General features: G+C 42.7%; 1 long non-coding RNA gene across 1 annotated transcript; it reads right to left on the minus strand.

The window, feature by feature from the left end:
- Positions 1 to 14,813: 14,813 nt before the first annotated feature.
- LOC126599854 (uncharacterized) lies at positions 14,814 to 15,443 on the minus strand. Its single transcript, XR_007615256.1, has 2 exons — positions 15,351 to 15,443; positions 14,814 to 15,064 (listed from the first exon to the last, which is right to left on the minus strand). It is a non-coding gene; the product is annotated as an uncharacterized LOC126599854 (long non-coding RNA).
- Between the last annotated feature and the right edge of the window lie 11,914 nt (positions 15,444 to 27,357).

Consider the following 27,357-nt stretch of genomic DNA (forward strand, 5'->3'; position numbering starts at 1 on the left):
TCTTTTTCATCTATAAATGAGAGGTTTTACATTCGATTATCGTCAAAGGTGAATTTGAACCACATTATTATTAGCCTATTGTAAAACTTAACTCAGTCTCCCACCCACTTAATATATATAACACTTTTGCATTTTTTTTTATTTGACAAGCTTTTCATGTTAAATGAAAAATAAAAAATAATTGGGATTAGTGGAGCTTTGTGGAGATTAGATTGTCTTAAAAGCTGCCAATTTTAGGGCATTTTGTTACAAAATATAATTAAAAGGTTGTCCAATTGTTGGAGGGACAAGGATTGTCTGCCCTCCTTGTTTCCGTGCCCTCCTGTTTTGTGTGGTCACGGTTAAACCACGTCAACATTTTATATTGTTTTTTTATAGAGATAATAAGACAAAAATGAATAGTAATATAAAATGTTGACGTGGCTTAACCGTAACAACACAAATAGGAGAGCATGGGAGGGCATGGGAGGACATGGGAACAAGGAGGGCAGACAATCCTTGTCCTTGTTTGAGAAGCTTGTGGTGGGTGCCAATTCAAAAACAACTGGGAATATGATGACGTCAACAACTGAACGTGGTATTTTGCCGAGTCACATGTCAAGTAGTCTTTTGTCGGACAAACAAAACAAATCCCTAAGAAATGAAAACTGACGTCACGCATTTCGAGGCATGTTTTTTTTTCCTGATGTGTACCTATGTTGAAGGAAAATGATCATCGTTGGATCATTTTCCTAAAGATTCTAGAGATCTTGTGATCTTATTCGTTTATCGTACATTGTAAGATCATAAATCATTTCAAAATTTAAAATTTAAAATTAAATATGAATAGTTTCTAACGAAAACTGACTGTAAGATATATGATGAACGAGTGAGATCATGAGATTCCTAAGATCCTAAGAAAATGATTCGGAGAGGATTCTTTTCCCCTATTGAAATTGACCGGCACATGGGATAGCACACTATGTGTCACTAAACAAATGGTGGGATATGTGTGCTAAAAAGTTAATAACTTAAAAAATAAAATTTCTAACCATTTGTTTGATGACACGTGGTGTACCACTTGTGTTTCCGTCACAACTAAAAATTTCTTGTTGAAATGCGCAGTACCGGTGCCTCACCCAATCAGATTCACTACCAACCTTTGCATTTAGCCCAAATGTCTCCTTTTTTTTAATTTCTTTTTTCCAATCTTATTGTTCGAACGTACGTTTATTGGCTACTATTGGATTAGCATCATTTTTCTAGGTTCAGGGTTCAAATATCTCCGGTCTAAATCTTGAAACTTGTCTTGGATGAGAGCGTTACTGTTGTGGATTATAAAGCATTTTCTTTTAATTTTTTTTTCCTTTTGGAAAAAAGAATAACTTGATGCAAAAAGCCAAAAGTAAATAAACAACAAATATCAAAACAAACAGAATATTAAAACAAAATGGAGACTACAAAACAAAGAACAGTCCCACACTAGCGGCCAAACCCTTGGTCATATCTACACTTCATGGTTATCCGTTGCCAGAAAGGATGAAGACCAGGGATGTTAGCAATTATCTAAGAAGGGTCCTAGTAAGCGCTGCAAGACACTCCGATGCACGGTTTGCTGATAGGAGCATATTTATGCGCCTTAGTTAGCTAGTTCTTATGCATTTTCGTTATGTTTTCTTCGTTAAAGTAGTCTTTTAAGCTACTTTCATGTGTTTTCAGGTTTAAAGGACATATTACATGAAATGATGCAATTTGGAGCTATTGGAGCAAAAAGTGAGCTTGGATTGAAAAGGACATGCTTGGAACACAAGGTTGGGATGAAATTGACGAGTTGAAGATTTGAGGTTTCCTACTTGAAGTAGGAAAGCTAAGCCTAAAAGTTTCCATTTTGGGTTGATCTTTCCTAAACCGGAATGGCCTTGCGTTTGAGCAACATTAGAAGGTTCCGAAGCGTTGGAAGACACAAAGAAAGGTGTTAGAATATTTTCTCATCCTTGTCGTGGGTTAGGGCTTAGTTTCTCTTGGTTTTGGGCTTTTTAGAAGCCCTATCCACATTCCCACTATCCAGCCGCACCTTTCCCCTTCTAGAACACCTATTTCCTTGCCTTGCAAGGCTTTCTAGAAGCCCTAACCCTAGCCCACTTAATTGCCGCACCCTAGGCCCTTTTCTCACTAAAATTCTGATTGTTTAACCTATTTTTCTGGTGGATTTGGGTTTCTAGAAACCCTAATCTGATTTGCTAGGGTTTTTAAGTGCCTATATATATATTTCCACACACCTTGCCGCAGGGAGCATGCATACACAATTCAGAAATTCATCCAACCCTATTTCCCCACCTTGCCGCAGCCACCATCACCCTAATACCTCTTAGCCGCCACTTCTCCATCACACCAGCCACTTCCCCCTCCTTGCCGCAGCCATTCCTCTAATCCAGCCACCACTCTACACCTCCATACACCATTCTACACCTCCATACACTACCCATACCTCTTGCCGCACCACCATAGCATCCTAACTCCCTTCCTAAACCAAAATCACATCCAAAAAATCCCCTAAACCTTCTCTGCCGCAGCAAGGAGAAGAAGAAAAGAGGAGCTTGACGTGCAGAAATTCAAAGTGGAATTGTTGGGCGTTTTAGGTGTAATCTTTCTTATGTCTTCGATGTTTCAATTCAATAAACTTTGTGTTGTGAATATGAGGAACTAAACCCCCTTAGTTGGGGGGTAATTCGAAACCATGTACATGCTTGCAATATGATTTGATTACATTCAGTTGTTATTTCATAAATTGTGGATTCAATTCGTTCATCTATTTGATTGATAACTTATTTGTGTATGTTGATTGAGAGTACACGCTTAGTTTTCATGCATAAATATGATGCTAGATTATGAGGGAGTTTCACCTAATAGTTACAATCTTATAATCGCAAGTAGTGAAGGTTGCTTGAAAACGATCGCGTTGAATGAATTCTTAGCATAAGTTTCATGCAATTCATAGTAACAAATGCTTCGTCAATGCTTATGTTTTTCATAGAACATAATGATTCTTGCTTGTATCTCTATTATGCAATTCATGTAGGGAACTTGTAGGGAATGTTTTGGGTTGTCGTATGCAATCATCCAACTTAATAACTTGTGGAAAAACTGAGGGTTAATTAGTGCAATTCACGGTTAATTTGGGGCGTTGAGTATTTATAATTTATTGGAAGAACAACTGAAAATCGTTTCGTTTGCAAGTGTAACATGTGTGGAGAAGAACCTCCTAACTAGCATTTTATCCATCCTTTCCATCCAAAAACGTTTTACAATCTGTTTAGTTTTAAGTTTCTGTTTTGTTTTCAATTTTCGTCCAAAACAAATCCCCCTTTATTTTGAAGTCTTAGATTAGTTATAAAGTGTTTTGATTTGTGTTTCTAAGTGTTTTGATTCAAGTTTTCACTCAAATTCGTCCAAGTTCTTGTTAGGTTCTCAAAACTGCCCAGAAAGTGGTTTTTAGGCAGTTTTGAGTCATTAGGTTGCTGTTTTGAGTTTTAGGTTTGTTTAAGTGTTTTAACCTTTAGTTTTGCATCCTTTGAGTCTAGTTTAGTGTTTTAAACTTTGTTTTTGAGTTTTTAAGTCAGTTTCCAAGTGTTTAGCAATCCCTCCTAATCCCCGGTCTAGAACGATCCCTACTTACATCTCTACTACAATTTGACAAAAGAGGGTTTAATTTGTGTGCTTATCTATTTCGCATCATTTGCATCTCGATTCACCCACGATCAGAGGAGACGGTCAAAATAAGCTTTTAGGGCTCTGATTTCTTGTAGTATAAGGAAGATTGACCAGTGAGTAGAATGCTTCTCACTAGTCACTACTATGCACTTGTTCGTGTCAGGAATTTTCGTCGGGGATGTTTCCTGGCCGACGAGCACACAGCTCCCCTGGAGGTTGGCGCTGGTTGAGGGCTGCTGTCGGGCTTCTGTTTCACTATCGGGCGTTGTCGGGCAATACTCTTCGGGCAAGGCTGAAAGAGAAGGACAGCGTTAACTTTGAGAGGTGCCTTTGTGGGGCCTTAGGTGTAGGCCTTGAGGCTTCCAATCAAGGTTAACATTTAAGTGCTCAGGCGTGCCACTGCCATCTTTAGCATGGCAGATGTAAAATGGTTGTCGTGCTTTAGTTGTATATATATATATATGTATCCAATAAACCGTGTTAGTTATAACAGGTGCCTTCGTGGGGCCTTAGGTGTAGGCCTTGAGGCTTCCCATAAATAACTAAACCAGTGCTCGAACACATCATATTTGTTCTCGTGATTGCAGGAGTTTTCTAACTATTATACTTCTGATTACCCGAATCCAAGAAGTAGAATGGACCCAAATAGGTGCCTTTGTGGGGCCTTAGGTGTAGGCCTTGAGGCTTCCCATTAGAGTTCAGTCTTACACTTAGACTCTTTAGATCGATGAACGGAATGAATCCAAATGGATGCCTTTGTGGGGCCTTAGATGTAGGCCTTGAGGCTTTCCATTAGAATTCATTCCATGCTCAAGCGCTCTATGGTAATCATGATATAATAGAAAGAAAACTAGAAGGTAGGTTGATTACTTGCGCCCCAAGTAACTTCGGACTTCTCGTTTATCAAGGACTGTCGTGGATGGGTTAAGTCCACATAAAGTTCTTTTTTATGCCTTGAGGCCAAGGACTTTTAACTGATCAGATTTACATGCCCGAGGGCTTAGGACTTGGATCTGGTTTGAACACTAACGATATTTTCAAATCGGATTCAAGTACTGAGAAAACCCATTAATAGTCATGTTGCTAGAAATAACTTGCATATAACTGGAAGTATACAACATATTGAAAAGAAAAAACCAAAGCAAAGAAGGTTGGGCAAGGTTAAACCTTATCGGGTAAGGTTGCTCGTCTTGCAGGTTCTTATCTTTGTATATTTGTCAAAGGTCTGAAAGCTTGGAGGGGTAGAGAGAGAGAGAATACAAAAGATGAATCGATACTACAGCAAGGTTGAACAAGGTAGCAGAGCTATTACAAAGGGTTGAAGAGAGGGTTATCCTGAGAGGGATGAAGGTTTGTCCCGAAAGGGATAAAGGCTGACTACAGCTTTGTTTTGAAGGCAAATCTGGCTTTGAGCAGAGTTTGTGCTTGCATTTGTTTGTTTGATTGAGTGTCCTTAACCCTGGATTTTCTTTCTTCTTATATAGACAACTCGGCTTGGCCCTTGGTAGCAACAGCTTTGCCCGAATGCGGTTTGAGGGTGATGACTCATCAGCTATTTTACATGTAATGCCATCATAAAGTGCTTTATGGGCTCTGTAGCTGATCAGTCTACACCACTTGGCCTTTGGGTAGGTAAGCAAGTGGTCTTCATGAGCTGCACCAAGTCAGAAAAGGTCTTTCCCTGCCTTCTGGGCTTCCACTGGGCTTCGGCTATCTTCCCTTTCGGGCCTCCTTTTGGGCCAACTCCTTTCTTGAGCCCAAAGTTCAAGTTTTGATCCAAACAGTGCCCCCTTCAATCAATATTTAGCCTGGAATTCCAGGCGCCAATATTGATTGAATATCTGCATGCGTGTATCTCAATCTTTTGGAACTTCGTGTTTCCTAGACAGGATGGAGGCAACCCCGTGCCTCTTGCGCTTCTCACGACGTCTGAACTACCCTCTGGCTTTTTCTATAAATTCTGGTTTGGAAGTCTTCTGTCAAGCCATCAAATCTTCTTCACTCTTTTCATCTCCCTCGAGCGTTCAGAAATTGAGAAATGGGTTCCTTAGGCTTTGAGTGGGGTTTCCTCAAACTCCCTTTTCGTGAAAAAAAGGGCTTTCCTCAAAAGACTGATGTCTCCAACATCCTTGGTCGAACACCTCACTATCTCCAACACCCTTGGTCAGATGGTTTCCTCTCGCAGGCTCGTCGTCCCGCTTGTTGCGATGATAAATCGGGCTTGACCATCACATACGGCGATGGTCCTGTCTGAGGATCCTCTACCAGGCCCATGTTGGCCGCACAACCCGATCACTTGATCGGGTTCCATCCATGAAGACATCGGAAAATCAGCTGAAGATATCATTGCATCCAGGAGGAGAATTGATTGTAATACATTGGCTTTGAATCTTTTGTAAATTTCATCAATTTGTCGAAATGAAATATACATTATCTCAGCAACTCTTGTCTTTCTATCTTCTTGAATGTTTGATAAATACGCATTGCATAATGATATCCCGAAGCTTTGCTTTACTTCGCATCCTCTTCGATATAACAATCTCTGACATCCCACAACGTAGGACAATATTTCTTTAAGAATTTAATGTTAATGGGATGTTTATGTTTGTTTCCTTCAAGGTCCGCCAGGTAGTAGCCCCCTCTATCTAGAACATGGCTAATAATGAAAGGACCTTCCCATGTCGGGCTCCATTTTCCAAAGCCCCTGAGCTGAGCTCCTAGAGGGAGGATTGTCTTCCATACTAAATCCCCTTCCTTGAAAGATTTTATCTTCACCTTCTTGTTGTAAGCTCGGGCAACAGCTCGCTTTCCTTCTCGGATCTGGTTCAAAGCTTCAATTCGGGCGGCATCCAAGTCCTCAATCCCTTGACACATGGCTTCGATATACTCTTCACTATGCAACCCAAACTGATTTTGAATTCTTACAGAACTTACGTTGATTTCCACAAGGAGCACTGCATCTTGCCCGAAAGTTAAAGCATAAGGAGTTGTTCCTGTTCCTGCTCTCTTAGAAGTTCTGTACGCCCACAAAGTGTTCCCTAGATTTTCATGCCATCTTTCTGGACTATCCATCACCATCCTTTTGATAATGTTGACCAGGATCTTGTTGCTAGCTTCTGCCTGACCATTTGATTGAGGATAGTACGGACTGGACTGGATCATCTTTATATTGTACTTGCTTGCAAATTCCTCAACTTCTTTTGAAATAAAAGATGGCCCACGATCCGTTACTATGGTCTCGGGCACCCCATATCTGTGCAGAATCTTGGTCTCGATAAAATTCTTGACTGTGGCTGAGTTTATGGTTTTTACTGCTGATGCTTCCACCCACTTGGTGAAGTAATCTGTTGCTACAATTATGAAGGTATGCCCTTTACTAGAAGCTGGATAAATTTGCCCGATGAAGTCCATCGCCCATCCTCTGAAGGGCCAAGGCTTGACCACTGGATTTAAAGGCACCGAGGGCACATGCTGGAAAGGTCCGTGCCTCTGACATTCTTCACAACCTCGGGCATAAGACTTGCAATCTTTTTCCATGTCGGGCCAGAAATAACCATACCTCCTAAGCAACCATCTCATCTTCGTTCTAGCCTGGTGTGCTCCACATACTCCTTCATGTACTTCGGCCATTACCCTCATGGACTCTTCTTGGCCCAAGCATTTCAATAGTAACCCATCTGGAGTTTTTCTTAGCAAGTTTTTCGCCCACAAGACATACTTGGTTGCTTGCTGTCTATCCTTCTTGCTTGTAGGTGAAGAAGGATCTCTCAAATGATGAACGATAGGTGACCTCCAATCTTCTATTTCGGCCTCAAATACCATTATATCTAGACTGAATCCCCTTTCTAAGATGGAAGGAAGGTTTCTTCTTTGGATCTCGACATCTACCCCATATTTCCTCTCCTGTATTGGCACTCCTGAGGCTAGTTGTGCCATCTCGTTAGCCGCTAAGTTGGATCCTCTGGGAACATGATTGACCGAGATCTCAGAATCCCAGAAACTCAATAATTGCGTGGCTGCCAAGTAATATCCTGCCATGGTAATATGTCTGCATTTGAACTCCCCATTTAACTGGTTTATTACTAACTCTGCATCCCCATAGACCTCTACCTCCTCTGCCCCCAGATCCATCAAGATTTCCAGACCGATAATTAAGGCCTCATACTCTGCCTGATTATTAGTATTCCCTTGGTAGTCCAAGAGAAATGAATAATAATGATAAACTCCCTGAGGGTTTACAATTACAATTCCTGCTCCTGAAGCATTCTGAGTGTGGGATCCATCAAAATATAACTTCCAAGGAGTGATCCAGAGACCAGCCACTCTTTTTATCTCTTGCTGGACCCAGTCTTCTTTGCCCGAAATATCTTTTCCCGGCGGGATCCAAATGCTAGTAACTTCTAAGCTTCCAGGGATATTGATCACCTCACTTGAAGATTCTTGATGCTCGGTCAGGAAGTCGGCAATTGCTTAGCCTTTGACTGCCCTTTGGGGTACATACTGAAAACTGAATTCCGATAAAGCTAGAATCCATTTCCCAATCCTTCCTGTGAGTATTGGCTTTAACAACATGTACTTTATCACATCTGTCTTGGCGATGATGTGCACGTGACAAGGTAACATGTAATGCCTTAATTTACTGGCAGTGAAATATAAAGCCAAGCATAATCTCTCTACCGGGGAATACCTTGTTTCTACCTCGGTCAGAATTCTACTGAGATAGTACACTGCCTGCTCCTTTCCGCCTTCATTATTTTGGGCTAGCAAGCTCCCGATTGACTTTTCAGAGGCAGAGATATACAGCTTCAAGGGTTTTCCCCTTTGAGGTGGCACCAATACTGGTGCAGAAGTTAAATAGGCCTTGATGCTGTCAAAGGCCTGTTGGTGCGGTGGTCCCCATTCAAATTTCTCTTTATCTTTCAACCTTAGTAAAGGAGTCAGGGGCTGGATCTTGCCTGCTAAATTAGCAATGAATCTCCTCAAAAAGTTAATTTTGCCCAGTAACCTCTGGAGTTGCACCTTGTTGGTAGGTGAAGGTGACTCCATTATTGCCCGAGATTTGTTCTTATCCACTTCTACACCTCTTTGATGCACTAGGAATCCCAAGAAGTTGCCTGCTCTTACTCCAAACGCACACTTCTTTGGATTCATCTTCAATTTGTGGATCCTCATCCTTGCTAATGTCTGTCTGAGATCTTCCAGATGCTGTTCTTCTGTCTTGGACTTTACCACTATGTCATCGATGTATACCTCCATGCTCTGGCCAATTAGATCATGAAAGATGGCATTCATTGCCCTCTGGTAAGTTGCACCAGCGTTTTTGAGCCCGAATGGCATGACCAGATATTCATATGCCCCCACATGACCGGGACATCTAAAAGCTATTTTATGTATATCTTCTAGAGCCATCTTTATCTGGTTATACCCGGCATTCCCATCCATAAAAGATAGGACTTTATGTTTTGCTACTGCATCTATGGATAAATCGGCCATGGGCATGGGATACTCATCATTTGGTGTAGCGCCATTAATATTTCTGTAATCCACACAACATCGTACCGCTTTTGTTACAGCTTTTAAAACAGGTACGATGTTGGCCAACCACTCTACATATTTAGCTGGTCTGATAAAGCCAGCTTTCACTAGCCTTTCAATCTCTTCTTTGACCTTTTCTTCTATCTCCTTTGACATCCTCCGTGGTGCTTGCTTGACAGGTTTATATCCCTCTTTGATGGGCATTCTATGTTCTACCAAGGTTGGATCTAACCCTGGCATCTCGGTATAATGCCAAGCAAAACAGTCTTTGAATTCTTGCAAAAGACAAAACAATCCTTGCCCGATCATCAACCCCCAATAAACCACTGATCTGTATTGGTCTCGGGTCCTCTTCTGTTCCTAAATTAATAACTTCCAGAGGATCCTGGACTTCTGGTGGTGGCTTATCCGGCTCTGTACACAAAAATTCGACCAGCTCTGGGCTCTCGGGCAAGTCGTCTGGCCCATCTAGATCATAGATGCACTCGGCCATTTGAATGGCCCTATCCAGTTCTTCCCTGCAATCCTTGCTTTCATTCTGGCTGGTTGAAGCTTCCCCCTGCCATTCATGCTCTTCTCTGTCCAAGAACTCCATTTCTTGTCTTCTTCCCTTCCCGTATACCAGCAGTCTTTTAATCAGGGATCTAACTGCCATTACCTGATCCATCTTCTTTTGTCCAGTCATTGATGGTGTAGGGGATTTGGGAGGATACAAGGTCTATCCCACTCCTCTCTAGTAAGGAGCATTCCTTATTCCAAAAGCTTTTGGGCCGTCACCTTGGTAGGGCGGCCGTTCTCGTCAGCTCCTGAACATTTCAAGATTCCTACATTGGGGTTGTAGAAACTTGCTTCCGCAATATTGGCTGTGGGGAGAAATGATCGTGATTCGGCCTCTATCATCTCCCAAAAGCCTGGTCCTTCTGTGCCCGCTTCATGATAAATAGCCACTTGTTGATGAAGAGTAGAGGGTATGGCCAAACCTTGGTGGATCCAATATCTTCCGAGTAAGGCCCCATAAGTGGAGGTGCAGTCTACCACAAAGAATGCCAGCATTATCTTTTTAGATCCCAGATCCACTTCTAGAGGCAATATTCCATGAGTCTTAGTGATAGCGCCTGAGAAGCTAGAGACTGTGAGGTCTGTGGGAATAAGATCCTCCGTACCTCTTCCCATTTTCTTCATCTGCTTGGCTGGTAACACATTAACAGTTGTTCCTCCATCAATTAGAATTCTTTTGAAGGGCACACTTTCTAAGTGGGCTGTAACGTATATGGGTTTCAGATGATTGGCCAACGAGCTGTTCGGGCGGCTAAACACCATCTCGTCTGTGTAAATCCTTAGAGGACCGCCTTTGGATGCTTCTGAGGATTCAACCTTGCCCGAGCTTTCTTCTTCAACTACCTCTATATTAACATGTGCCATCATTGGCTCAGTTGTCAAGTAATCACCCTCTATAGTAGCGGGTTGATCAGGTCTGGCACCAAACGTGGCAGACAACACATATGTCATGTTGATATGGAAATTATTAGGCTCGGGCGGACCTTCTTTATTGTCCCCAATCTGGTCCATAAATTCATCCAACCAGGCCATCGCATCAGCTGGAAGTAATGGTTTTGGTGCCCCCTCCTGTTGCTGTTGATTCATGCCCGCATACAGTGTTTGTTTTGGAACTTCACCAAAAGGATCCACCAATGGCAGAGAAGATGGTCTCCTTTCAGATGAAATAGTTTCAGCATGGGTAGGACCTGGCTTCCACCGAGGAGTTAGCATCATGATTAGATCTTCTTGAGCTCTCCTCAAGATCCTGTACTTCCCGGGGTGTTGGCTCTGCGGCACGTGATTTCCCTCGCCTTCTGTCTTGCTGTTGGCTTTTTCCACCTCTTTCTTACTTCTCCATCGGAGCTGACTACTTCTTCCAGATGTTGTTTTCTCCAACTTTTGATTTTTGGAGGCTTAAGATGTTGTGGGGGTCTTTAAGGAATTCATGTAGGCTTTATGCTGCCTTTGAACCCTCCTGACCATAGAGGCTCCCATCGGTTTAGTAGGCTGTCCGTTCTTCCCGACTACATACCATTTTCGCCCGAGGTGGGTAGGATTTCCTTTTCTACCAGGATTGGTCATGCTATCAATCTTCTTGATTTCCCTCCCCATCTGGCCACATTGAGGATGATCTGCACCCCTTCGTATTTTGGCTTCCATGTCTTCCGCTTCATTAGAAACTTCATGGTTTCGAAATACTTCTGACAAAGCTTTGGGTTGGGAATCACCTCCTAGTCGTTGAAAGACGCTTCGGGAAGTGTCCTTTTTTGTCGCCTGCTTAATCTTTTCGCGGGCTTCTCTTCTGACGTTTTCCTCCTTTCTCCTGATTAGTTCACGGTCAATAAGTACTCCAGCCGGGGGAATTTCAAGCTCACACTCGCATTGGCACTTACTGCACATAACCATCCCCTTAATTATGGCTGCTTTTGGATATTCGGGTGTTTTAATCACCCTTCCTGTAAGTTTTTCAGCCAATCTCTTCTCTTCTGGTTCCTTTGTAATTCTTTCTTTTCCCTTCTCAGCCCATGTCATATTGATCATATTTACAAGGACTTCTGAAAAGGGAACTGCAGGTTTGTCTACCACCAGCTCTTCAGGCGGGCTGGTTTTAAGTCTCTTTCCCTCGGGAGGAACTAGGTCTGTTTCTTCTCTAAAGCCTGTGGAAGCTTTCTCCAACCTTTGCAACATTTGTAGTAACGTGGTTTGTAAACCTTCTGGCATTTTGACATATATCTTCTGATCGGGGAAGTCCCACCGGGCGTGCCAAAACTATGTTCGTGTCAGGAATTTCCGTCGGGGATGTTTCCTGGCCGACGAGCACACAGCTCATCTGGAGGTTGGCGCCGGTTGAGGGCTGCTGTCAGGCTTCTGTTTCACTATCCGGCGTTGTCGGGCAAGTCTCGTCGGGCAATACTCTTCGGGCAAGACTCTTCGGGCAAGGCTGAAAGAGAAGGACAACGTTAACTTTGAGAGGTGCCTTTGTGGGGCCTTAGGTGTAGGCCTTGAGGCTTCCAATCAAGGTTAACATTTAAGTGCTCAGGCGTGCCACTGCCATTTTTAGCATGGCAGATGTAAAATGGTTGTCGTGCTTTAGTTGTATATATATATATATGTATCCAAGAAACCGTGTTAGTTATAACAGGTGCCTTCGTGGGGCCTTAGGTGTAGGCCTTGAGGCTTCCCATAAATAACTAAACCAGTGCTCGAACACATCATATTTGTTCTCGTGATTGCAGGAGTTTTCTAACTATTAAACTTCTGATTACCCGAATCCAAGAAGTAGAATGAACCCTAATAGGTGCCTTTGTGGGGCCTTAGGTGTAGGCCTTGAGGCTTCCCATTAGAGTTCATTCTTACACTTAGACTCTTTAGATCGATGAATGGAATGAATCCAAATGGATGCCTTTGTGGGGCCTTAGATGTAGGCCTTGAGGCTTTCCATTAGAATTCATTCCATGCTCAAGCGCTCTATGGTAATCATGATATAATAGAAAGAAAACTAGAAGGTAGGTTGATTACTTGCGCCCCAAGTAACTTCGGACTTCTCGTTTATCAATGACTGTCGTGGATGGGTTAAGTCCACATAAAGTTCTTTTTTATGCCTTGAGGCCAAGGACTTTTAACTGATCAGATTTACAGGCCCGAGGGCTTAGAACTTGGATCTGGTTTGAACACTGACGATATTTTCAAATCGGATTCAAGTACTGAGAAAACCCATTAATAGTCATGTTGCTAGAAATAACTTGCATATAACTGGAAGTATACAACATATTGAAAAGACAAAACCAAAGCAAAGAAGGTTGGGCAAGGTTAAACCTTATCGGGTAAGGTTGCTCGTCTTGCAGGTTCCTATCTTTGTAGTTTTGTCAAAGGTCTGAAAGCTTGAAGGGGTAGAGAGAGATTTCAAAATATGAATCGATACTACAGCAAGGTTGAACAAGGTAGCATAGCTATTACAAAGGGTTGAAGAGAGGGTTATCCCGAGAGGGATGAAGGTTTGTCCCGAAATGGATAAAGGCTGACTACAGCTTTGTTTTAAAGGCAAATCTGGCTTTGAGCAGAGTTTGTGCTTGCATTTATTTGTTTGATTGAGTGTCCTTAATCCTGGATTTTCTTTCTTCTTATATAGACAACTCGGCTTGGCCTTTGGTAGCAACAGCTTTGCCCGAATACGGTTTGAGGGTGATGACTCATCAGCTATTTTACATGTAATGCCATCATAAAGTGCTTTATGGGCTCTGTAGCTGATCAGTCTACACCACTTGGCCTTTGGGTAGGTAAGCAAGTGGTCTTCATGAGCTGCACCAAGTCAGAAAAGGTCTTTCCCTGCCTTCTGGGCTTCGACTAGGCTTCGGTTATCTTCCCTTTAGGGCCTCCTTTTGGGCCAACTCTTTTCTTGAGCCCAAAGTTCAAGTTTTGATCCAAACAGCACTCTTTCGAGTCACTCTCAATGACGATATTTTTGAAATCTTAGCTTTTACTAACCTTAATCCTTCTACTACAGCCTGAAATTTTAATTGCACAGATGATGATGCCTGACAATAATTCGCTAAACCATCAACCAGATCCCCATTGAAGTCTATCACCACTACACCAAGCCCAGCATCACCCGGATCTTTGGACCAAGCTCCATCACAATTAACTTTCACAAAGTTCTCCAGATGAGCTAACCATGTCGAGAGAAGGGGGGTTGGAGCTGTTTAAGGAGTAATTTGGCTCACTTAAGGGGTTTGAAGAGTCTGTACAAACTCATTATTGTAGCGAGATGCCAAATTTGAGATCTCAAGAAGAGATGGGGGATAGACTTGCCTGTTTCATGAATAAAAGAGCACCTAGCCTTCCATATTTGCCAACAAGTAAACGGTAAGTAGTAAAAGTCCATTGCTTCTCATTCTTTGTGAAAACCTTAGCGTCTATAATCCTCTCAAGCAAAGCATTCAGGAAGGAGAAAGCTTGCAGATTAGGCCTGAAAGCGTTGTTGCTTGCATGTCAAGCCATCATGGACCAAGGGCATAAGAAGAGGATGTGCTCAATGCTCTCAAGTAACTCATTACATATAGGACACATAGGAGTTCTACTTAACTTTCTCTTGTACAGAGATTCAAAGGAGGGGAGAAGGCCAGACACAACTCTCTAAAGAAAAAGTTTTCTTTTAGGAAGAGTATGACATTCCCAAATCTGATGAGACAAACTTGCCATGCTATTTGAGTGACTAAACTCTTCCCCACTATCTAATGATACCCTGACTTAACTGTATATGTGCCATTATTGGTCTAGGGCCAAACCATGCGATATAGGGCGTCCCTCTCTTCAATAGGCATCTGCCAAATGGCTTGTGCTTCTTCTTGACTGATTAGCCTCTGAATTTGTGACAAATCCCAACTATAAGAATCCCAATTAGTACCAGTTTGGCACAACTGAAATTATTAAAAAAAGCATATATGAAAAAAAGTTGGGTCTTTTTAGTGTTTGGTAAACACACTAAAACCAACTTTTTTTCACCGTTGAGGGTGAAAAAAAGCCAAAATCCTAAAGCAGCAAATCTTAGCTTTGAAAAAACAGTTTTTTTTCAAAACATGCGGAGCTACAGTGCAATGTTAATGAAACTTTCTAAATTCCAATAACACCCTCGTTAGTTTTATAAAATGACAATCCTTGTCCCTAAAACAACTGGAAGAATCTCTTTCCTATTCCCTCGTTCTCCCCCACATTAGATCCCTAGGACAGCCTCGTCCCTCCCTTTCCCACTCGACACCGACCACCACTGCACCAACGATTATCCCTCTCCTCCTTTCAGATCCTACACACGATCAAATGCGATGATTAAATAGTAAAATAAACTTAAAAAATAACCAAGAAATTAATTTAATTGATGGAAATGCTTAGGGTGATAAAAGGACCGATGATTTCTACGGTAGCAAGAATAATGATTCTCATCCGCAAGGAATTCACCAAATTAACACCCAATAAATTAATAAGATGCCAACCAATCTTATTCGCACGACACAAAGAAATTCATCAAATTCAATAACAAAACCCTAATTTAAAACCCAATAAACAAACCATTTATTTATTTAATTTTATACCTCAGCAAATTTGTCCGTCCTCGAAGGTGTGGTCAGAGACGTTAACGCTCGAAGATCCAGTGAAGTTGAGATGAGGGAGGATGAGCAACAGAGAAAATAAGGGAGAGGACAGAGTGTGAATGTAGGAGAGATTATAAATAAAAAAATGATAAAAGAAAAAAAATAAATTATTATAACATTTAATATTATACAATTTTTAGTCATTTAAGATCTATACATCAGTTTTATATAAAAGTTATCAAACACTTGAATACTGCTTTTTTTATTGTTAAAACACTTTTTTAAAAAAGGATTACCAAACACTTAAATGCTTTATTTTACAGCTGTTAGCAATTTTTTTTTAAAAAAACACGGCAATACCAAATTAGCCCTTAATAATACCAACAACTTTGCTCAGACCAGTTGATGGAACAAGCAGAGAAGGCCAAGTACCCCATAAGTAGACGAATGGATCCTAGCATCTGTCTAAATATCAATCTAACTTACCCCTAACACAACTTGCCATCTAGCCCTGTTCAAGAGAACGTCCCTACCCTCCAGCAAACTCGACCAAGCCCAAGAGGCCTTGCCCTCTTTTGGGACTTCCATGAAGCCACAGTTTGGAAAATATAAGCTCCTAAGACTCGTTATCGAGAATTCACCAACGCTGATTGGCAAGCAGAGGTTTGGTAAAGCTAGTGAGATCTCGAAAGCCACGACCTCTCGTCACCTAACTTTTCCAATGTATTTTGTTCCCATTTTCTGTAGAAGTTCGAACCCCACTAAAATTTAGCTAGCTCCATATTGATTTCCAAGAATAGAGTGATAGGAAGCTTGAAACACATTGTTGATGATTGACATATTACTTAAGTGTTAATTGACGTGCTTATTTTCTTTATGTGACACATAATTTAATTTACAAATTTGGTTTAAAATTTTGGTTTACCTAGCATAATCCTAAAAAATTCCTTTTATTTTTAGTATTCTTTCATCACCAATGCCTCATAGATTCATAGGCACAAATTGATATTTTTTTTTCCTTTTGTTTTATCATAATTGATTTTTTTTTATTTAATTAGAGGGTAAATTACAGTTTGTCCCTCGAGTTTGGGTGAAATTGCAACCTCATGCAACATCTTTAAAATATTTCAATCACATAAATTTACTTCTCATTCTTTTCAATATCATACATCCGTTAAAAAATTTGTTAAATTAATTGTTAAGCGATGACATGACACATATAAGGTCTATATTTGTGTTGATGTGGCTACCAACTTTGCACCATGTGAATAAAAAAAATTAATTAATAACTAACCACAGTCGGCCAACTAACCCATCCATCCTCACATACATACCTCTCTGTCGGTCCCCTCTCTCTTCACTACCAAAGGCACAACCCATTCCACCACTCCCCCATTGCCGCCTTTCACCCAATCTGACATCAGACCTGAATTGAGAATCCAAACCCGATTGTGGATGACATAGAAGGAGCATACTTCTTTCTAACAACTCTGCTATTAACCTTGACTGCCTTGACTATTGATCTAAATCAAAAACCCTAAAAGGCGAGGGGGGGTCGTTGTTGAAGCGATTGAGTTGACGAGATGAAGGTGACAAATGTTAGGCCACTCCTCATATATTTTGCATTTTGATTAATAGGTTGGTTTTGAAAAGAGATTGAGTGAAGCCCTCGAGGTTTATGAACTAAACAAAGCGAGTGGTTTCGAATCGGAGTGGGTGATATTCATTGAAACCCCACCATTGGCTGCGAGATTAGAAATATCCTCTATGTGGACGATGTTGCCTAAAAAGGACCAGGGATGTAAAGATGGAGAAGTGTGGGTGAGTTGAAGCAAATCAGGTCCGGGTGGCAATGAGGAAGTAGGTAAAATTCCAAATGTGACAATGACCTAAATTGAAGAAAAAGAAGCCCATCAACAAGAAAACCCTTATTCCAAACGCCCTAAAATAATCCCAAAAATTCTAGAGGTGACACGTGGACCTTTGCTCAAGAAAGACAAGATTGCCTTTATTAAATGGGCATGCTACTCAAATACTCCCACACGCAGCTCACACCCCCGAAGGTCCTTGCAGCTAAATACGATTGCCCATAGCTCACTTGCCCTTGACAAGGAAAAGTCAAAGCATTAAAGATAAGGATTAATTACCCAAATTCTATCTTTAATACATTCCCAATTGAAGAGTGACTCCATTCAAGTAAGTAATCCCTATTTAAGTCAATTAGGGATATTTACTCCATTATCTCAAGAAATTATCTCCTATTTAATATCTTGAGAATATTTCTCCATAAAACTTTGGCCAATAGGATGTTGCCATGTGTAGAGTAAAACTCTAACACCATGGCCGGCCACTTCCTTATATATACCCCAAATTCGACCAAATTTTGGTAAGTTTTTGCTACCCTTAAAAGCCCTAAACACTTACTCTTATTCAGAGAAACTAACTTAAGCATCAAAGATCCATTGGCCTAACCCCCCCTACCTCGTGGGCGCATAAGGCTTAGGTCATTAATCAAAGGTGTTGATTGTTTTGCAGGTGTGTTTTGTCAAAGCTAGAGACGGTGGAAATTTGCATCAACAAATTGGTGCTTTCATTTAGAGCTGATTCAATTACTTGAATAAGTCTCTTGCATTTGGTTTCTTGAATGAAACCTCGTATGTACAAGGATTTGGACTGGATAGCAGAGATGAGGACGTAGCTCCACGACGACGATCCCTTAAGACTCAATGCGACGGCGAGAGGAGCCCCACCACCCTTGCGGCCACCACTTTGCAGCCCATGGCAAGGACCACCGCAACAGCAGCGGCCCAAGCTGAGGCCCAAGCATGGGTTGCAGCTGCCCACCTCACTGCAATGGCAACAACAGGTTACAGGCAGGAAGCCCAACCCACTGCAGCTGCCACAACAGGCCTAGGGCAAGAGGCCCAGCCCACTACAGCAGAAGGCCCAAAACAAAGCCCAAGCTGCAGCAGCAGCTGCCAACTAGGCCTAAGCCCTCGAGGAATAGGTATTGACCCTAGGCCAGCTGTTTCACGCGATAGCCCAACGCACCTCCGCATGTGCTCTGTCCACCCAGTCGGGTTGGCCCGCCCTGCGACGTGCTCCAGAGACCCGACGCAAAGCCCAATCTAATATGAGGCCACCTTCGGCGATTCCGATTCCAACCACCTGTCCCATGATCAACCTAAAGTTATTTTCACCCCACTTTTCTATAGGAATACTGCTCTGAGCTCAAGCTTTATACTTGCATCCACTACATTTCCACCACACATAGAGATACCCATCATCCGGACTTTTCCAACCCAAATGGAAAACATCACATGTCTCAGCAGGTCACCAATTTAACCAGCGCCCTGGCGCAGTAGACCACTCTGGTGAACCAGCTCTTTGAGCACATCGAGACACAACACACCCCAGACGAGGTGTCCCGCAGTAGAACAAGGACAGATGATCGTGACTTGTTCTAACGACGTCCAGGCAAACAGCCGCTCAGTTTGCCATGAACAGTTCGTTCGAGTAGTGTGCCTTCTCATTTGAGCCATCGAGAAAACATCTTCTCCTGTGCGCAGAGAAACGTTCATTCCTTACTCGGCTCACGAGTTAGTGTGCATTCGTGGTTGGATCCACACTCTAACGAGTACTCCAGACATTCCAAACGAATTGTCCACACAAGGCTAGGCCCATAAAGAGATCTTCCTGCGAGGCACTAGAGTAGGCAGCCACATGATAGATCGAGGAAAGCATGAGAGCAGCCTAGCACCAGTTCCACTAGCAGTTTCCACCAAAAGTGACCGCGAGCAGCACATAATAAACCACGTGCATCGTGACAGCAGCACGGACAGGCATGACATGCAGAAGATCACTATAAACCAGCAGGTCAACATTAGAGGCAGCCGGAGGCTCCACTGCCCTACTAGGCTCAAATCCATGAGGAAGTACAAAGGCTCGTAGTAGAGCAGATGCGCGAATTCTAGCGTATTGAGACTACCAATGATGTTCTTCATCCAGACGTGGCCAACATGAGTAGGTCACCGTTTACAAACGAGATCGAGCAGACGGAGCCACCACGGAAGTTTAGCCCGCCACATTTCCCCTTGTTCAAAGAAGATGAAGATTCGAACATGTACTTGATGCATTACTGAAAAGCCATGATCCTCTACGATCTTATGTGCAAAATCTTTGCCACAACGCTCTAAGGTGAGGTGCAAAACTGGTTTCACACCCTACCGCCATGCTTAATCTGAAATTTTGACGAACTTTCCTTGGTTTTCACTAAGGAATATTTATCTTAACGCTCGATCAAGAAGAAGTCTGATCACCTCTTCAACATGAAAAAAGACTTGAAGGAGTCACTCCGCACGTACGTCAAGAGGTTCAAGGTGGAGAAAGCAAAGATCGTCGGATGCGATGATAGCATTGCAAGCTCAACTTTCTGAAAAGGGATCCCATCAGATCACCCACTTTTTAAAGAGCTAATCATGGGCGAGAACTTAACCATGGCAAATTCTTATGCTTTGGCAGAAAAGCACTATTTCTCTATGATGAGGCTAAACACTTCCAGAAGTCACCTAAGCAGCCGTGTAAAGACACGGAGCCAACTTAGAAAAAGGCAGGCGATAAACCACTCAATGACAAAAATAAGCCAATAAACAGACATAGGGACCGATCATTGGCGAAATGAGGCTTGACACCTAATGTGTACACTAAATGCTCAGTCCCAATCAACCAGATCTTTTGCGACCTCACGAACAAGCTATGGTTCAAGATAACGCAACTCATGAAGGAAGATACTTCCAAGATGGACTAGATGAAATATTGTGCATTCCATAGAGGTCGAGGGCACGCAACCAATGACTGCACCACATAGATGAAGTACCTTGAGGGGCTCATGAAGGAAAGTAAGTGCGACCAGTATGTCGATAGGCTAGCTACTCAGCTAAGGCGAGAATACGACGTCGATGTCGAACCCTCAACCAATATGATCCGAATCAACAACATCTTTGCTGAATTTGAGCGTCTAGGGGCCACTAACAGTTCCAAGAAGTGGAATATCCAGCAGGCGATATCAGCCTTTCAAGTTCAAGCCATAGATGCTATACCTGGACCGATCGTTTGCTTCACTGAACAGGAAGCTGAGGGAGTAAACTTTCCCCATGACGATGTATTGGTGATTTCTGTTCAACTAGCCCACGCAATCGTTGACAGAATTATGGTGCACAACGGCAGCTCAGTCAATATTCTATAACTATCAATCATCTAGAAGATGGGCCTAGAAAGCACAATAAAACACAAAGTAGAGGCCTTGACCGGATTCAACAAACTTAACTCAACTGCCATTTGCACAATCATGCTCGACATAACCAGCCTTTTAATTGCCTCATCCCAAATCTTCATGATTGTCAGTGACCCATCCCCTTATAACGAGATTATAGGCTGACATTAGCTAGTGAAGAATGGAACTGTGACCTCGACCAAGTATCAAAAAATTCAATTTTGCATCCTAGGAGGAGCAGTCAGAGAGATCAAAGGAGACCAGGCCATGTCACCGTGATGGACTGTACAAGTTCTCAAGGATTCGAAGAAGAAGTCTTTCGCCCTAGCAGTAGCAACTGAAGTGCAGAAAGATGATTCTACCTCCACCAAATAAGAATCATTGCAGACGGGTCAAGAAGATGACGTTAAGGTTAACAATGCCCTGGCAAATAAATCAAGATGGAAACTCCAAAAAGACGCAGAGCACATCATTATTGACCCTCATCAGCCATAAAAGACGGCTAGGATTGGCTCACGTTTGAGCCCGACGAAGAAAGAGGAATTCATGGTTTTCACATGGTCACCCTCTAACATGCCCAACATTGATCCAGCGATAGCTTGCCACAAGCTGAATGTCGACCCCACTGCTAAACTTATGATCCAAAAAGGCGACATTTCACACCTTAGCGAGTAACGATTATTGAGGCGGAGATCGATAAGCTACTGGAGGCTGGTTTTATTAAGGAAGTAGCGCACTCATCATGGCTTTCTAACATCGTGCTGGTGATGAAAAAGAGAAGGAAAAATAGAGAGTATACATGGATTACACCGACATTAACAAAGTGTGCCCTAAAAATAACTATCTGGTTCTTCAAATCGACCTGCTCGTTGACTCAACATCCGAAAACTAGCTGCTTAGCTTCTTGGACGCATACTTAGGCTATAATCAGATTACCATGCACAAGCCTGATAAGGAGAAAACTACACTTGTGATCAAGCGAGGCACATACTGCTTCAAGGTCATGCTCTTTGGCCTTAAGAATGCGGGAGTTACCTACCAACGACTTATTAACACGATGTTTAAGAAGCAGATCAAAGTAACCATAAAGGTCTACGTCGACGATATCATGGTGAAACGCAAGTAGTGGTCCAACCATATTGGCAACTTGGCAGAGACTTTTGACATCTTCCGAAAGTACAAAATGAAGCTTAACCCAGCTAAGTGCACATTTGAAGTCTCATTAGGCCGATTCTTAGGGTACCTTGTAACCTAGGGAGGAATCGAAGCTCATCCAAGGTAAATCAGAGTAATCCTGGATATGAAGTCTCCCACGTCAGATCCAAAGTTTGACCAGACAAGCAGCTACACTCAAATATTTTCTCTCGCGATCCATTGACAAATGTAAGCCCTTCTTCAAGGCGATCAAGAGGGTGTAGAGAGATAAATAGGAGGACGAGTGCGAAAAAGCATTTCAGGACCTGAAGTAGTACTTGACGTCACCTCCACTACTATCCAAGCCAAAACCAGCGGAGAACCTATACATCTATCTGGCGGCATCAAAGGTAGCAATAAGCTCTTCCTTCATATGAGAAGAGCTAGGGGCTTAACTACTTGTATTCTACATATCCAAAGCTCTTCTCAATGCTGAAACTAGATACACGAATATTGAAAAGCAAATTTTGATGCTAGTTGTTATAGCTCGGAAGCTTAGACCTTACTTTCAATGACATCCGTTCATCGTCATAACCAAGTACCCACCGCGATCAATTTTGCTTAGTCCAGATACTTCTGAACGAGTGATGAAATGGGTGTTGGAACGTTGCCAGCATGGCTTATCATACCAAACCTGCATGACGATAAAGGCTCATACATTGGTGGATTTTGTAGCAAAATTCACCCCAAGCCTGAATGATGTAGCAACTAAGCCTAAAAATGCCTTAAAGGTAGCCGAGCACACCGTAGCCGCACCAACCCCACCTATAGAAGATTTCTGGCATTTACACGTTGATGGATCATCCAACTACCAAGGATCGAGAGTAGACCTAGTTTAACTACCCCGAACGGTTCGATGCTTGAGTAGGCAATCACCTAAGCTTCAAAGCATCAAAAAATGAAATGGACTATGAAACCCTATTAGTAAGTCTCTGATTGGCAAAAGACCTAGCAGTGAAGAAGCTCGTGATCTATTCCGATTCCTAGGTGATCACCAACTAAACCTCGGGGGAGTATGTAGTAAAGCATCTAAGTATGTAGTAGCGACGTTCCAGGCGTACACACTCACTCAGGTTCCACGAGCAGAAAATGCCCACGCAGACACACTAGCAGGCCTAGGCTTTGCCTTAGACCATCAGCTCAAATGCTTCATCCCAGTCAAGTACTTAGAGAAGCTGAGCATAGATGCAAAACTAGTTGTCGAGGAGGTGTAAATCAACACAACTCTGAGTTGGCAAGATCCCATCATTGACTACATAGTCAATGGAACGCTCATCACAGACCTCACAGATAGACTGAAGTCCAGGAAGCTCCAAAAGAAGGCAGTGCGCCATTACATGTGGAATGGCATGCTCGTTCATAAATCCTTCTTAGGACCACATCTTTATTGCCTATCGCCTCCGGGCGACCTGAAGGTTTTTACCTCACTCCACGAAGACATCTGTGGAAACCACTCTGGAGGTCTCTCCCTGGTGTAAAAAGCTCTTAACGTATGCTACTACTGGCCAACCATGCATCAAGATGCATAAGAAGTATGTACAAAGGTGCAACAGTTGCCAGCCTGTGCTTGCACCGCTTGCCAGTGAACTCCACCCGCATATTAGCCATTGGCTATTCATGCAGTGGGCGATTGACCTGGTGGGACCGATGCTGCTTGCCACTAGAGGTAGATTCATGATGATCGTAGCAACCGACTATTTCATGAAATAGGTTGAAGCTGAACTCGTGACTATAATTACCCAGATGGACATAGAACACTTTATATGAAAGAACATCATTTGCCACTTCGACATCCTTCACTTCATCATCATAGATAATGGTCCACAGTTCCAGGGTAAAGAGTTGGCGAAGTTCTTTGAAAAATATGGCTTCAAACAACACATATCCACGCCCCCATATCTGCAGGGCAATGGGCAGGCCAAGCCATCCAACAAAACCATTCTCGACTTCCTTAAGAATTACCTCTTAGAAAAGAAAGGCAAGTGGCTAGACGAGCTCCACGGTGTTCTGTGGGCATATCGCACCACCAAGAGACGAGTAACCGATGCAACTCTATTCTTCTTGTCGTTTGGCTATGAGGTTATCATTAAGCACTATACTGCCGAATTTCTAGTATAACGAGAATGAGATGGCCACAAACTTAGACTTGGCAGAGGAAGAACACGAAAAGGTTATCACCCGCATTGCTGCCTATAGGCAGCAGCTCATCTCTAGCTACAACAAGAGGGTGAAGATTTGGCAGTTACAGCTAAAAGACTTAGTCATTAGAAAAGCCTTCATAACCACCCGTCGAGAAGGCTTTAAAAAGATGGCTCCTATCTGGGAAAGTCCATACTAAATCAGTCGAGTAGGTGGGAATGGCAACTATACTCTCACCACTATGAGCGACAAAGAAATCGAAAAACAGTGGAATGCCTACAACTTGAAAAGTCTTATATGTGACCTCCCACCATTCCTTAGACCCTACTCAAGACAAATAAAGTTCGAAGACTCAAGTAGCTCGACGAACAAAACCTCGCATGCTAAGGATTATTAGTTGTTATGCTATTTCTGCCTACAAGCAAAGTTAATACATTTCTCTATTTTCAATGAAGATTAAAGGAATTATTTGTCACATTCCAACTTCGTTGTAGTATGATATTGTCCGCTTTAGGCCACGTCCTCACGAATTTGTTCCTAGGCAAGAGAACCCCACTACCCAAAACGCGTCATGCTAGAAAGAGATGGCCATGTACAAATAAGGCCAGGGACCAACCTTCACCCCGTCGATGTGAGATGCTACAATCCACCGCCCTTAGGAAGACCGACGTCCTTGTTGGCACATCCGAACGGACGGTGAGTTTGGCTCTAATACCAAATTGTCACATCCCAGTCCATATAGTAAGATATTGTCTGCTTTGGACCACACCCTCATGGATTTGTTCTTGGGCTTCCACTCAAAATGCGTCTCACTATAGGGAGGTGGGCATGTACATATAAGGCACATCACCTCCCCTCCCCAAGACGATCCATGTCACACCCTAGTTCGCATAGTAAGATATTGTCCATCTTGGGCCACGCACTCACAGATTTTTTCTTGGGCTTCGACCTAAAATGTGTCTCACTATATGGAGGTGGGCATGTACATATAAGGCACATCACCTCCCCTCCCCTGGGCGACCCATGTCACATCCCAATCCACATAGTAAGATATTGTCAGCTTTGGGCAACGCCCTCATAGATTTGTTCTTGGGCTTCCACCCAAAACGTATCTCACTATAGGGAGGTGGGCATGTACATATAAGGCACATCACCTCCCCTCCCCCGGGGGATGTAGAATCTTACAATCCACCCCCTTTAGGGGCCCGACGCCTTCGTCAGCACATTTCTGCCTGGGGAGTGGTTTTGATACCAAATTGTCACATCCAGACTCCACCTTAGCACGATATTGTCCGCTTTAGGCCATGCCCTCACGGATTTGTTCCTGGGCAAGAGAACCTCATTACCCAAAACGTGTCATGCTAGAAAGAGTGGGGCATGTACAAATAAGTCTAGGAACCAACCCTTACCCCGCCGATGTGGGATACTACATTATTCACAAACCTGGGTTGAATGCATAAACAACCAACTGACCACATCTTCTAAAGAAGAAGACATCATTGCCCTTGCAAACATGGCGTGTGTTCTCCCATCAGAAGAGAGTAAACTGATTCGGGATATCCAGACGTGGATGGGTTGTTCGACTGCTCAGTCCCTTTGAATGCATCGACTACCTGCGCTCGATAACTCCTAGAATTGGCCATAATAGACATTTTCCTAAAAACCTTTGCCGACTGAAGGATTTAATTCCGCCGAAGCAAGTGTCTCTAACCGAAAGAAACGCTAAATGTAGGATCCTTGCCCATGAAAGAATTCAGGTGACTAGATGGTCCGTCCTCAACGTGTAAGCTTCATGAATGTAACTCGTCTCTAAAGTGTTGCAATACTAGTTAAGCAACCTACAAAATCAATTACAATTGTTGCCCAAGCGATCCGTATCGAGTTACGTGTAGCTTAGAAGATCAAAGGACTAGCAACTTGAAAGGATATGGCCACTGAGTCGTAATTTCACATACAACTTAAGCCTAAAACACCTCCGAGAGCCAGGGTCAACGCCTAAAGTGGTTACGTAACTCGTCTGCTTTTGTAAGTAAGACGCCCGGTTGACGACCCAAAGACTGGTAACCCTGGGCAATCTGTAAGCCGAGACTTACACGTACTATGACAAAGTGAACCCGTCTGCTTATTGAAAAGTAACGCTTCTAGCCCACAGTCTACGATTCAAGTTTTGCAAGAGCTAAAGCTAAAATGTACAACTATAGTATCTACGCGGAATCCTCTGCTTTCTACGAAAAACATATGTCTGGCCATAGACTCTATAAGTTCGAAATTTGGCAACATGCCTTGGGAGGGCCAAGGATCGTGAAGCCATTAAAGTCGAGATTCACGACTATAACAACTACATAGACTTCTCTACTTTCTACGAGAAGCACTTGTTCGGCCCGAAGACTCTATAACTTTGAAATTTCACAAGATGCCTTGGTAGGGCCAAGGCTTGCGAAGCTACTAAACCCAAGATTCACAACTATAGCAACTACGCGGACTCCTTTGATTTCTACAAGAAGCACATGTTTGGTTCCCTACTCTACAAGTTAGAAATTTCACAACATGCCCCTAGAAGGCCAAGGCTCGTGAAGCTGTTAAACCCGAGATTCATGACTATAGTAGCTACGCGAACTCCTCTGCTTTCTACAAGAAGTATGTGTCCGACCGTTAGCTTTATAAGTTAGAAATTTTGTAACATGCCCCTGGAAGCCCAAGGCTCGTGAAGCCGCTAAAGCTGAGATTCATGGATATAGCAACTACATGGATTCCCCTGCTTCTTATAGAGGCTACGAGTTGGCCTCTAGCTTTGTAAGTTAAAATTTTGCATTTTTTTTCTCGTGCAGGTAAAGCTCATTGAGCATCAAAGCCAAGACTAAAACCTAAAGTGATGATGTGGGATCGATTGCTTCATCGAAGTAGTCAACCCAACCGCTCGTCTTACGGTAAAGTTTTGCAAGTCGCCTCAAGCAGGCAACGCTTCCGAAGCCCTGAAGCTGGAACTAAAACCTAAATGATTATGTGGGATCGACTGCTTCCTCGAAGTAGCTCGCCCGTCTAACAGTAATGTTTTGCAAAAAAAAAAAAACATGGTGAAATAGCAAGGATGAAGCAAAGCAAGGAAAATTGTTTATTAAATTTCTAACAAATTGATAAACTGGCTCGAAGGCCAACAAAGTTCAAATAAGGCATAACAAAAAGGAAAAGAAGAAAATTCCTAAGTCTAAACAAAAAGACTACTTATCGGTAGCTTGCGCAGCCACTGGTTTCTTGACTGCCACGCCTTTAGCAGCCACACCACTCTCAGCAGCCAATGCTTCCATCAACTCATCCTTAATTGCCCTTGCTTGGACTGCCTAATCCTTAATTACTCCACCAAAGGCAGTCTCAAACGAGAAGTCAAGCAGATCAACTGGAGAA

Source organism: Malus sylvestris, chromosome 2 (genome assembly GCF_916048215.2).
Source record: "Malus sylvestris chromosome 2, drMalSylv7.2, whole genome shotgun sequence".
In the NCBI taxonomy this organism is placed as follows: domain Eukaryota; kingdom Viridiplantae; phylum Streptophyta; class Magnoliopsida; order Rosales; family Rosaceae; genus Malus; species Malus sylvestris.